The sequence below is a fragment of the Mercenaria mercenaria genome, unplaced genomic scaffold (assembly GCF_021730395.1).
Source record: "Mercenaria mercenaria strain notata unplaced genomic scaffold, MADL_Memer_1 contig_2041, whole genome shotgun sequence".
Taxonomy (NCBI): domain Eukaryota; kingdom Metazoa; phylum Mollusca; class Bivalvia; order Venerida; family Veneridae; genus Mercenaria; species Mercenaria mercenaria.
Genome location: NW_026460072.1, coordinates 1 through 12,294, shown reverse-complemented (window position 1 = coordinate 12,294; position 12,294 = coordinate 1). Strand labels below are relative to the sequence as shown.

Sequence of the window (12,294 nt, the reverse complement as noted above, 5' to 3'; positions counted from 1 at the left end):
GAATGGAACCAAGATCTTGTGGTGATACAAGTTGTGCACAAGTTTAGTTAAAGTCAAATCATAAATGAAGCTGCTATTGTGCAGACAAGGTCAAAATAGCTTATTTTTGGCCCTATCAGGGGCCATTACTCTAGTACCCATGATGGAATCTGGCCAGTTCAAGAAAGGAGCCAAGATCTTGTGGTGATACAAGTTGTGCGCACGTTTAGTTAAAGTCAAATCATAAATGAAGCTGCTATTGTGCAGACAGGTCAAAATAGCTAATTTTGGCCCTTTCAGTGGCCATAACTCTCGAACCCAAGATGGGATCTGGCCAGTTCAAGAAAGGAACCGAGATCTTATGGTGACACAAGTTGTGTGCAAGCTTGATTAAATTCAAATAATAAATGAAGCTGCTATTGTGCAGACAATGTCAAAAAAGCTAATTCTGGCACTTTCAGGGGCCATAACTCTCAACCCATAAAGGATTTGGCCAGTTCAAGAAAGGAATCAAGATCTTATGGTGATTCAAGTTATGTGCAAGTTTGGTTAAAATAAAATCATTAATGAAACCTCTATCGTGCAGATAAGAAATTGTTGACGCACGCCCGGACGCACGGACTGACGACGGACGAAGGGTGATCACAAATGCTCACCTTGTCACTTTGTGACAGGTGAGCTAAAAACCAAGCAATAATTGGTCTTGTGCAGTAATATCTGTCATTCAGTGGATTCAGTCCGCCCGCTAAGCTTAAGGAATGCGCCGATCTACGTACCGCAGGGTCGTGAGTTCGATTCCCGGGCGAGGCGTATGTTCTCTGTGACGATTTGATAGAAGACACTGTACCTGAAATCATTGTCCTCCACCTCTGATTCATGTGGGGAAGTTGGCAGTTACTTGCGGAGAACAAGTTTGTACAGGTACAAAATAAATGAACACTGGTTTGGTTAACTGTCCGTCATTACATAACAGAAACACTGTTGAAGTATGAAAACTGTCAATCTACTTCAATTTTCGAACAAATTAAGGCTGAATCGGTCTTACAATAAATCAAGCATACGAGATCTTATCATTTTAATAGCTGAATGTCCTTCGTTTTGAAAAATCAGGATTCAATTAAATTCTGCATTTTAAAAATATTTGTTTCAAAAGTGCAAAATTGCAATTCAGTAGGTATACAGACATCAACAAATAGGAAAATGGCGCGAAAAAAAATGACAGAAAATAACGGATTCTAATAGTTCGCAGTTTTGGCTCTGTAGAAATACATTCCTTTCGTGTGATGCATTCTTTTTGGCTCAAATTATATAACAGATATCCTTGATATGTTGGTAGCATTTTCGTCGTAAAAAGAAACAGAACTTGTCACGGAAAATAAGTCATTCTTTCAATTTGTATACTGCACTGACAACATTCCTCAAGAAAAAATATTCACACAACTTCTGGTTCGACGCAAGATTTTTTTCCTTCGCGGGAACATCATAATCGAGTTTCTTCTCTCCACAAGCGAGATTTCCGGACTTTATCGCAGATTTTCGTATAAAACTATCGTAATACCGTCTCGCCAAAGCGGGCCGAAAACCGTCAAACAGTCTATCACAACATAATATCAAAAAGAGTTTCCTGTTGGTGGTTTTGCAGCTGCCTCCGATAAAATATGCATGCAAACATCATTTTCCCGTCATGCAGAAGTAAATTTCCTTTCTCACACTGCCAAATGTTAACTTCTTCTTGTTACCTCGAACAGCATCATTTGAGTGCATACGTAAATATTGTATCATCGTTCCTACGAAGAGACACAACTGTTTTACTCGCCATTCGAAAGAACCTTCGCAGTTTGATTTATCCGCCAGTTTTATGAAGTTATATCCTGAAGATTTAAGTCTCAAATACCGATCTGTGTCAACATTTTGATGTCCATTCGCATGACTTTTTGTTACGTTTACATGACCTGTAAAAAGAACAATAATGTCGTAAACATTGTATTTGTATGACCTGCCCCTGGAAATGAGTAATAGAAAAATAAATAAAGTAGAATACAAACTTACACGAGAAAATAGAATCAGTTACAGGACGAATTATTTAAAAATCTTTTTACAAAACAACATGGTCATATGACTGAATCGCTCACCTAAGTAATATGAGCCACATGTTTTAAATGGCAAACTGATGCTAAAGAATTAGAAAGTAGGTCAGTAAGTCACATTCATGGTCACTGAAAGTCAGTTTTAAGATCAGTGTGCAAAACTGTACATGTCATCCAAATTTCAAGGCTGCATCTTAAAAAACAAGGAAGTAGGTCAGTAAGTCAAGGTCACAGTCAAGTGACCCCTTAAAGCTCGGGGTCATCAGGTAATTATAATTAAACAGTGTAGGAAATATGATCTGATAATTTTTGAAGTATCTATTCCTATATAACTCATGTAACAAGTGACCCCAGGGTGTGTCCTCTTTTCACCCAGGGGCATAATTTGAACAATCTTGTTAGAGATCCCCTAGGAAATGCTACATACCAACTATCAAAGGCGTAAGCCTTGAACTTTCAGAAAAAAATATTTTTTTGTCCCTATATAAGTTGTATACCTATTATTTGAATAGCGGAGCTAATAACGCACACTTGTCATTTTGGAGTTCGAGTTACAGCTTCGTAAACTTATAGAAATCTTAAGATATTTTGGATTTCTTTCCGAAATGTGTACCGACTGTCTGACATATTACATATAAATAAAAAGTGGCAAATTGTAATTACACATAAATGTACAATTGGCATGAAAACGTATCTTTATCTTATCAGTAAAAACTTAGCCGGAAAAAAGTTCAACGCGGCCGTACCAGTCGAACCACCCCTGGCTACGCCTTAGCAAAATGATGTACTTTTTGGCGGCAAGTTATTCTGCCTTTGCGACCAGTGCAGGCCAAGATGTGCGGGCCGATCATGGCCTGCATTGGTTGCTATTCGGTCAGTAAATTTTGAGTGAACATCCCTTCTAATAATAAATGACACTGCCCAAACTTTATGACAGACTAGTCCATTTTAGAAATTTAGCAGGGTAAAGGTTAAAACTATATTTAGAACACAGGAAAACCAGCATATTTAAAGAAAATGAAAGTACCATTTGTTATATGCCATTTTTTTGAGATATCCATTGGGTGACTGACGTAATGAAATTACCGATAGTTATTGTTCTAATTGTCTGTAATCCCGAAACCTAAATGGCCTCAGTCACATTTGCTTAGTTGTTTTAATGAGTTGACTATTTCCAAAACTGAAATTTCGAACTACATCATTCACGTATATTTGCTTTAGTGTTGTAAAATCTATGTACGGGATAGCATAAAATAAATTTCAAAATAATTCAAAGACGTTTCTAACATATATTGTGGTTAAATGTCCGAATAAAAAATCCTCAGTTCCAAACGATTTCAACTCTGAATATATGGCTGTCAGTTACTTTATTATTTCTTTAAGTTAATGACTTATTTGAGTTGTGCACAACTATTAACACAGCAGACAACATTAACTATTATAAGGAGTCCTGATAATATACACTTATTGCATAACTTGCAGGATATACAGTCAAAAGTTTTGCCCGAGGTCTACACTGAAAGATCACAGTTTAGACTATTGACTGGAAAATCATTCAGTAAGTTTTATAATAAGACTTCCAGAAAACAAGAGGCCCAAGTGGGCCTTAGTCGCTCAACTGAAGCAAAATTTGACCTAATTAGATCTTCCTTGTGACAAAGTATTACATTTAAAAAAGAATTTTAAACAAGAGCTGTCCGTAAGACAGCGTGCTCCACTATCCAGCGATTTGACCGTAATATGAATATATATCTCAATAAGAGACCTCTACTTTAAAAGGAAGATACACTAAGGGGCATAATTCTGTCAAGAACACAAATAAGACTTATTTGGATTGTTACCAGACATGCATATGGCGATGGTAAAGATATATTTTGAGTTTCAAGTCATTATCTTATAAAGTACCAAAGTTATGCCCAGAAAACAAAATTTGTCAAAAAATTAAAGTATGAAAGGGGCATAATTTGGTAAAAAATACAAATCAGAGTTATGGGGATTGTTACCACACATGCAGATGATGATGATAAAGATACATCTTAAGTTTCAAATCTTTATCTTATGTTGCAGTAAAGTTATATCCACAGAGCTAAGATTGCCAAAAATCTTTAAGTATGAAAGGGGCATAATTCTGTAAAAAATACAATCAGAGCTATGAAGAATGTAACTACACATGCAGATGATAATAATAAAGAAATATTTTTAATTTCAAGCAACTAAAGATATATCTTTAAACGAAGCTTTTGAAAAAAAAAATAACATGAAAATAATTCCATGTATAACAAACTTTTTGACCTTGACCTTGGGTATAATGGGACCAGCCCTTGCACAGTCTTTGTTTGTATGCTGGACAATGTTTATGTGAAATTACAGTAAGATATAAGTAACAGTAACAAAGATATGACAGAAAATACAAAAGTTTCCGAAAACCTTTAACCTTAAAAATAATCTAACACATTAGTGACCTTGACTTTGGGTATAAGGGCGCAGCTGTTTGTATGCTGTGTGCTATGCTATATGTTATGTGAAGTTACAGTAAGATATAAGTAACAGTAACAAAGATATGACAGAAAAACAAAGGCTGTCAAAACATTTAACCTTAAAAATAAAAGTATAACACCTTGGTGACCTTGACCTTATGTATAATGGGCCCAACACTGGCACATACTTTGCTTGTATACTGGACAATGATTATGTGAAGTTACAGTAAGATATAAGCAATAGTTACAAAGATATGACAGAAAAACAAAGGTTGCCAAAAAACTTTAACCTTAAAATAACCTAAGTATAAACACCTTGGTGACCTGTCCTTATGTATAATGGGCCCTGCCCCTGCACATACTTTACTTTGCTTGTATGCTGGACAATGTTTATGTGAAAGTTACAGTAAGATATAAGCTTGATAAGCGATAGTAACAAAGATATGATTATACCCTTTTCTAGTATGATGTCAGATGTGAGACACAGCACAAGATCCATTTGAATATATCTTTATTTTGCTGCCAGACCTTACAGTGCTCAGATGTGGAATTGCATACACATCTGTAACAAAAAAAAAACAACAACAAAAATGCATCAAATATACATTTAACCTACTAAGCTAATAACAACCTTTTTAGTCAATACCAAAATGTTAATATTCAATCAAAACAAATCTACTGTACTCATGACAATAAATGGTAGTTACAGAACTTACACTGAGTTATAGATTTTATCTATCAGTCTGTAATCAAGTAAGGCTTTAAAACAGAATTTTTCACTGAGAGACTTTTTTCTCTTTATTCAATTAGACTTTTCTTCAGATAAAATTACATATTTAAGTATACTTTAAACCTGAGCGAGAGCTAATGTTATAGATGAAATATTTACAAAAACAACCCGTAATGACAATTCTATGACACCTAGTCATAACTATTACTAGTAGAGCAATTACTTTAAACGCTGGTTATTAATACATGTCAAAGGGTTAGAAAATAAGTGCAGTCAGACTAGGCAATTTCTTCCCCCACCTGATAGGTGAAATATATGCTAGGGGAGAAAGAACAGACTAGTCAATTTCTCCCCCCCCCCCCTCCTGATAGGTCAAGTATATGCAAGGGGGGAAAGAACTGACCGGTCAATTTCTTCCCCCACCTGATAGGTCAAGTATATGCAAGGGGGGAAAGAACTGACTAGTCAATTTCTTCCCCCACCTGACAGGTGAAATATATGCTAGGGGGAGGGGGGGGGGAAAGAACAGACTGGTCAATTTCTTCCCCCCCCCCCGATAGGTCAAGTATATGCAAGGGGGGAAAGAACTGACCGGTCAATTTCTTCTCCCCACCCGACAGGTCAAGTATATGCAAGGGGGGGAAAGAACTGACCGGTCAATTTCTTCCCCCTACCCGACAGGTCAAGTACTGGCTAGGGGAGAAAGAACTGACCGGTCAATTTCTTCTCCCCACACCACAGGTCAAGTACTAACTATATATAGGGGGGAAAGAACTGACTAGTGAATTTCTTCCCCCACCTGACAGGTCAAGTACTGGCTAGGGGGGAAAGAACTGACTAGTCAATTTCTTCCCCACCTGACAGGTCAAGTATATGTTAGGGGGGAAAGAACTGACCGGTCAATTTCTTCCCCCACCTGATATGTCAAGTATATGTTAGGGGGAAAGAACTGACTGGTCAATTTCTTCCCCCACCTGACAGGTCAAGTACTGGCTTGGCGGGAAAGAACTGACTAGTCAGTTTCTTCTCCCCACCCAACAGGTCAAGTACTGGCTGGGGGGGGGGAAAGAAATGACCGGTCAATTTCTCCCCCCACCTGATAGGTCAAGTATATGCAAGGGGGAAAAAGAACTGACTAGTCAATTTCTTCCCCCCCCCCGCTGATAGGTGAAATAAATGTAAGGGGGGAAAGAACTGACTGGTCAGTTTCTTCCCCACCTGATAGGTCAAGTATATGCTAGGAGGGAAAGAACTGACCGGTCAATTTCTTCTCCCCACCCGACAGGTCAAGTACTGGGTAGGGGGGTGTGGGGGGGGGGGGGAAGAACCGAACGACCAATTTCTTCCCCCACCTGACAGGTCAAGTACTGTCTAGGGGAGAAAGAACTGACCGATCAGTTTCTTCCCCCACCTGATAGGTCAAGTATATGCAAGGGGGGAAAGAACTGACTAGTCAATTTCTTCCCCCACCTATATGCTACGGGGGAAAGAACTGACTGGTCAGTTTCTTCCCCCACCTGATAGGTGAAATATACGCTAGGGGGGAAATAAGTGACTGATCAATTTTTCCCCCACCTGATAGGTCAAGCATATGCAAGGGGGAAAGAACTGACCAGTCAATTTCTTCCCCGCACCTGACAGATATTAAATAGTAATGGCAATCAAACAGAAGTTAAAAAAATTGATTTGACAAAAAAAAAACATTGATTAAAGTTACAAAAAAGAAACATACAGGTTTATTCAAATGAAAAACAATACCTGTTTCATCTGAAATTTAAATGGAAAATGAATAGACACTTGTATCCCAAATAACAATACCGAAAGAATCCAGTACTTGAAGGGAAAACTAGGGGGAAAGAACTGACAAACTAGTCAGTTTCTTTCCCTATCAGAAAACTTATTCCAAGGGGGAAAAAACTGACTAGGGTGGGGGGGGGAAGAAACTGACTAGTCAGATTTTTCCCCGGGGGAAAGAATTGACTAGTCAGTTTTTCCCCGGGGAAAGAACTGACTGGGGGAAAAACTGGGCTGTTACACCGGGATTCAAACCCAGAGCCTCGGAATACCCTTCAGATGCTCTACCAACTGAGCTACCCGGCCGCCTACACACTTTCTCCCCGTTTTAATATTCAAGTCCTATGCCGTGACATATTTCCCCACCATTTTTGAAATTTGTCCTTGAATTATTTTCAGTTATAGGTACTTAAGTATATATAAGCAATTACACGCATAAGAGACTAGCCAGTGTAATCACCGTCCAAAGCTGGGCGCCAAATGTCAAAGGGTGAGAAAAATGTGCAGCCAGGCGGAACTCAAACCCGGGGGCCTCGTAATACTGTTCTGATGCTCTATTGACTGAGCTACACGGCTGTCTACATAATTTCTCCCTGTTTTAATATTCAAGTCCTATATCATGATATACGATACCGGAATTCGGTCTAGAGTAGAGATCCGGGCTAGTCCAATTTGATGTGATCCTAGGAAATATTGAGATACTTTTTCATAACCTTAGGACCGTGCCAGCACATATTTATGCAATCTCGCCAGGCATATATATGTTTTTGACAACAGAAAATGAGTCACTCGACCTTAAGCTATTTCCGGAAGAAAAGAAAATGAAAGTAGAAATGCTAAACTTGAAAACGAAAGCCATATTTGATTCGTAGATAGTCAGGGGTCACGCGCAGGGGTCACCCCGTCTGGACGCTCATGGACTTCTGTTTCTTTTGGGGTTTTTTTTGCTATTGGAGAGTCAATTTTCAGCACTTTCTAACAAATTGAAACTGAAACTACCTGAGCTTTAGTACAGCATGTTAGCTTTTCATCTACAAACAGATATTTGAGCTCAAATAACAACAAATCCCAAATGGGTCCGTCACGGACCAAGGGTACACTGATAATTTTGGAACTTCATAAAATCGCTCAAAAGGTTGTTTTTGATGTTGTCTGAGAGTGTCAGTATATGCCTTGGATGTAAGATATAACCATATTTGAGAACTGCAGACCTAGACATTTCAGAAATATTTTCAAAATTCATTTTGTGTAATAAATGTTGATTCTATGGAAGCGTGAAAGGGTCATCAGACGCTAATATGTTTTATTACGTTAAGGCTTGCGGAAAGGATATGGACAATACCCCCTTGATGTGTTTGTAAAATAAACTGCATTAGCATATCTGTATAATTATTAAACCACATACGCATGTTTAACAGTTTCAAATGCTTTAAATATGTCAAAATATAACTTATTCAACTAATAATATCGAAATTCTTCTCCCTTTCTTTTCTGAGGTGAAGGTCACAATTGACTGGTTTACAACATGGTCATTCAATTTCATCAGCAGCTTGTTAAAACAAATGATGGGAAAGTACCGGTCAACATCAAAATGCTTCCGGTGAATTGAAAGAAAGGCAGAGAAATGAATTGTCGACTTATTTTTGGGGTATATTATAACCCTAAAGTATGTCACTTGTATAGTTCTTTGAAAACATGTCCCCAAAGGCAAAATTCGCACCGTTCGAAGTTGAAACTTCACAAATTTATGTGCTGGTGTAATCAAAAATTAACCCCAAGATGTGCGTTTAAAGGTGCTGATTTGACTGTGATTTTTTTCTAAACCAGGGCTCCAGATAATTTTTTTTGGCCAATGAGTATTTACTAAACATATTTTTTTGTGAATGAGTAAAATGGTAAAATCTGAAATTGACTACAAGTAATTTTACTCTTGAAAATTTTTAAATGTGAAAAAAAACAGAAATCAGTTTTATAACATATTTATTGGGTGTAACACCCATGCATTTGTTTGCATTTTAGTTTCAATTCATCATTTAAGTTAATTTGCTTCTTTTTTTCCCTTGGCTTGCTTTGGTTTCACACTCGCTACCGAATAAAATAGAATATTCAATATACCTTTAGCTATGTTTTGGGGATCAGTTTTGTTGGTTTAAAGAATGCATAGAGTGTTTGTTCACTTTTTTATACATTCTTAGAAAGAGACATTTTTGTTTATTCCGCACCGGAAATTGATATTTTAAATCGACACCGCTTTAAAATACACTACCGTACCATCAATATTAATTCCCAACTATTTGATATACACAGACATTGAGTGTAAAAAATAGTTTAACCTAGGTTTATAGAGTACCATTCAATGCGTGTGTATGTTCAATGTGGGAGAATTAATGCTGACTGTGCTCATGTTACATAAAGCATCCGGACGATTCAGATTTTGTTTACGCCAATAAAAAGTCATTGCGTGCGTTTCTGTTATTTCATATAGATCTACGTTTTTATATGCTTAAAAATTATCAGACATGCGTATATGCATTATTTCAAAGCGTAATTTACGCTAATACACATCTTATCTTGAGCCCTGTAAACAATTTTACTTACCGAAATATTGATTAAAAGATGTGTAGATATATGAATTTACAGGCGATATACTGATTTATATATGATCTGTTAATTACTGTGTGTGCTCTACTGGGTGAAGTTCTGTAAAACAGCTTCCCTTGACACTTTAGAGTATAATATCTACGCCCCTGTTAGCACTGGTATTACTATTAGGAGGCTTAGCATCATGAAAAATGGAATACATACATTGAAAAAGTAAAATGAGGTACAGTACCTACCGTAGAACTAGTAAAACCAACATGAATATTTCATATTTTCAACAACTGATGACAACACCTTCGTTGACAGCAAATGGTGTAAAATTATTAAAGGGAAGTCACCACTGTTAGTCAGTTTGATTGTAATTACATTTGCGCGCTTGTATTAAAAATCTTTCAAATGCGCGAAATTATGAGAGATACAGTGAAGTATATATTACATTTGTGTTTATCATACAGTACATAGTGCTCAATAAAATCAAGCGTAACTATAGTAACATTTCAACACTTACTGAATATGCTTACTGATGGAAGGCGAATCCAAATTCTTGGCGATACTGTACTGTATGCAGTATAGAATCTCAGTGTCGCCGCTTTAATATGCATTGGAACTGTCGTCTTTTTATGATGTAGACAACATCTACTAGATCCTGTCTACACTACTTTCCGGGTATACTGTTTACAAAAAATTCTTTACGGAAATGATCAAAAAGTTAAATTTCAAATCAAAAATAAAATTTGAAAGAAATATCATCTTTCAAACTAGAACCGTAAGACGATGAATCCATATACTTTTTAAAACACTTAAATCCATTGCACGCTGAGCATGCGCATTTAACCTGCTCGGTTTTGCACGCTGGGCATGCGCATTTAACCTTCTCGGTTTGGCACGCTGGGCATGCGCAGGAGAACATTTATTTGCGCGGCAGCGCACGCTGCATGCTGAGCATGAGCAATAACTATTTCTCGTTTATGCACGCGTTTCTAACCGTGCAACTCGTTTCACTTTTCGCCTTCAACACGCGAGTTGCTCGCGTTATCACGCAAACTCGGAGAACAAGCACGCAGGCGCCACTGTACTTCAAGTGATACTATTAGGTATTTTTATGGTTTTTGCGTTGATATGTATATATTTCACTTTCTTCTGTCTATTCTGTAGTCTTTTCCCTATCCATCGGGAGTTATTTTTATGATTTTTACCCTTATTTTATTAATCGTATGACAGTAGGAAATTTAGAATTCACAGAAATATATTAAGTAAAGATCCTGGCCCAAATTTCATGAAAAAAAACTTAAGTAATTACTTAGTTAAGTCTGCTATTCTAAAATTGAGCTATTGCTTAAGTTATTGTTATTTAATGTTGATTGTTTCAATGTATTTATAGTTAAAATATACTATGGTAGTAGTATTTGTCAGCAGTACTTATTCAAGTCACGCAAATATGATATTTGTATTTAAGCACGATATAAGAAAATTAATCCTTGGTTTAAACATATTTTATTTCCCAATATATACATTTCAAAGGATTATTTACATACATAAATTCTGGATTGGACTGGAAGCCAATAGGCTTATTGAAGTCCTCTCCATATATATAATCAATTTAGACAGAATCCTGGCGTATTCGAACTTATAAAAAAGGAAATGCTCTCTTATATTGTATATGAGTTGATCTAAGTTATCGGAAAAGAAACATATCAAACTAGCAAAAACAAAGCAAAAGTATATTAATCAAAATCAAAATATAATGTAGATTCTAGATAAGTAAAAGGAAATCAGAGAGTAAATGGACATGAAGATGAAGATAGGCGACAGGGTTGTTAGTTTTGTATAATAGTGAATTATTTAAGGAAGCGTTTCGATTTCTCTATATATCTGTGTACTGCAGAGAAGATAGTAATATTGTCTTCGTACGAGAGAGACTGGTCACCACAAAGGAGAACATTTAAAGATACATGGCAATAACTAGAAACTGTCTCCAGGAGACTCATTCGTAGGTCATTGTACCGTTCACAGTGAAGGAGGTAATGATTAGCGCTTTCAGCGTAGCCCCAAGTACAGTTTGGAGAGTCAATAATGTTCTTTGAATAAAGATCTTGCGAAAGTGAACTACAGTTGGTACGTAACCTAGTATGTAAAACCTGAATTTCTCGACTCCCATAATAATAATATTTAGGAACATATACAATATTCGAGTTTAGGTGGTGTTTAAAACTAGATAGTGATTCATCTTCCCGAGTAGGTCGTGGCAATTCATTGAAAAGACGTACAGTTGAAGGAAGAAATGAGTTTTGATGAAGTGTTGTGCGTGCACGTGGAACTTGTATGTCGTCTGCGTTGCGGAGACTGTAATTAGACCTGTCTTCTACGAGAGGCGGAACTAAATATGACAAGTATTCAGGCGTAAGACCTTGTTTCATTGTTCTCATACGGCAGAATGATCCATCATGGATTACAACTCATATAAAAAAACTTATAAGAAAAAGAAAACGAATTTATCGAAAAGCTAAGAACACTGGGTCTGAAGAACACTGGTCTAGATTTCGGCATCTTAGGAATAGTATTACTACACTTATCAAAGAAGCAAAGAAAACTCATATTTCCAAACTTGCCAAAAACCTTACAGATC

At 36.9% G+C, this 12,294-nt stretch overlaps 1 long non-coding RNA gene across 2 annotated transcripts; it reads right to left on the bottom strand.

Annotated features, from left to right (window-relative positions):
- Positions 1 to 821: 821 nt before the first annotated feature.
- On the bottom strand, positions 822 to 10,170 carry LOC128552100 (uncharacterized). 2 transcript variants are annotated; one of them, XR_008368971.1, is made up of 3 exons: positions 9,901 to 10,170; positions 4,997 to 5,105; positions 822 to 1,931 (listed from the first exon to the last, which is right to left on the bottom strand). It is a non-coding gene; the product is annotated as an uncharacterized LOC128552100 (long non-coding RNA). The 2 variants fall into 2 exon arrangements; XR_008368970.1 differs by having other exon boundaries at positions 9,905 to 10,170.
- Positions 10,171 to 12,294: the final 2,124 nt, after the last annotated feature.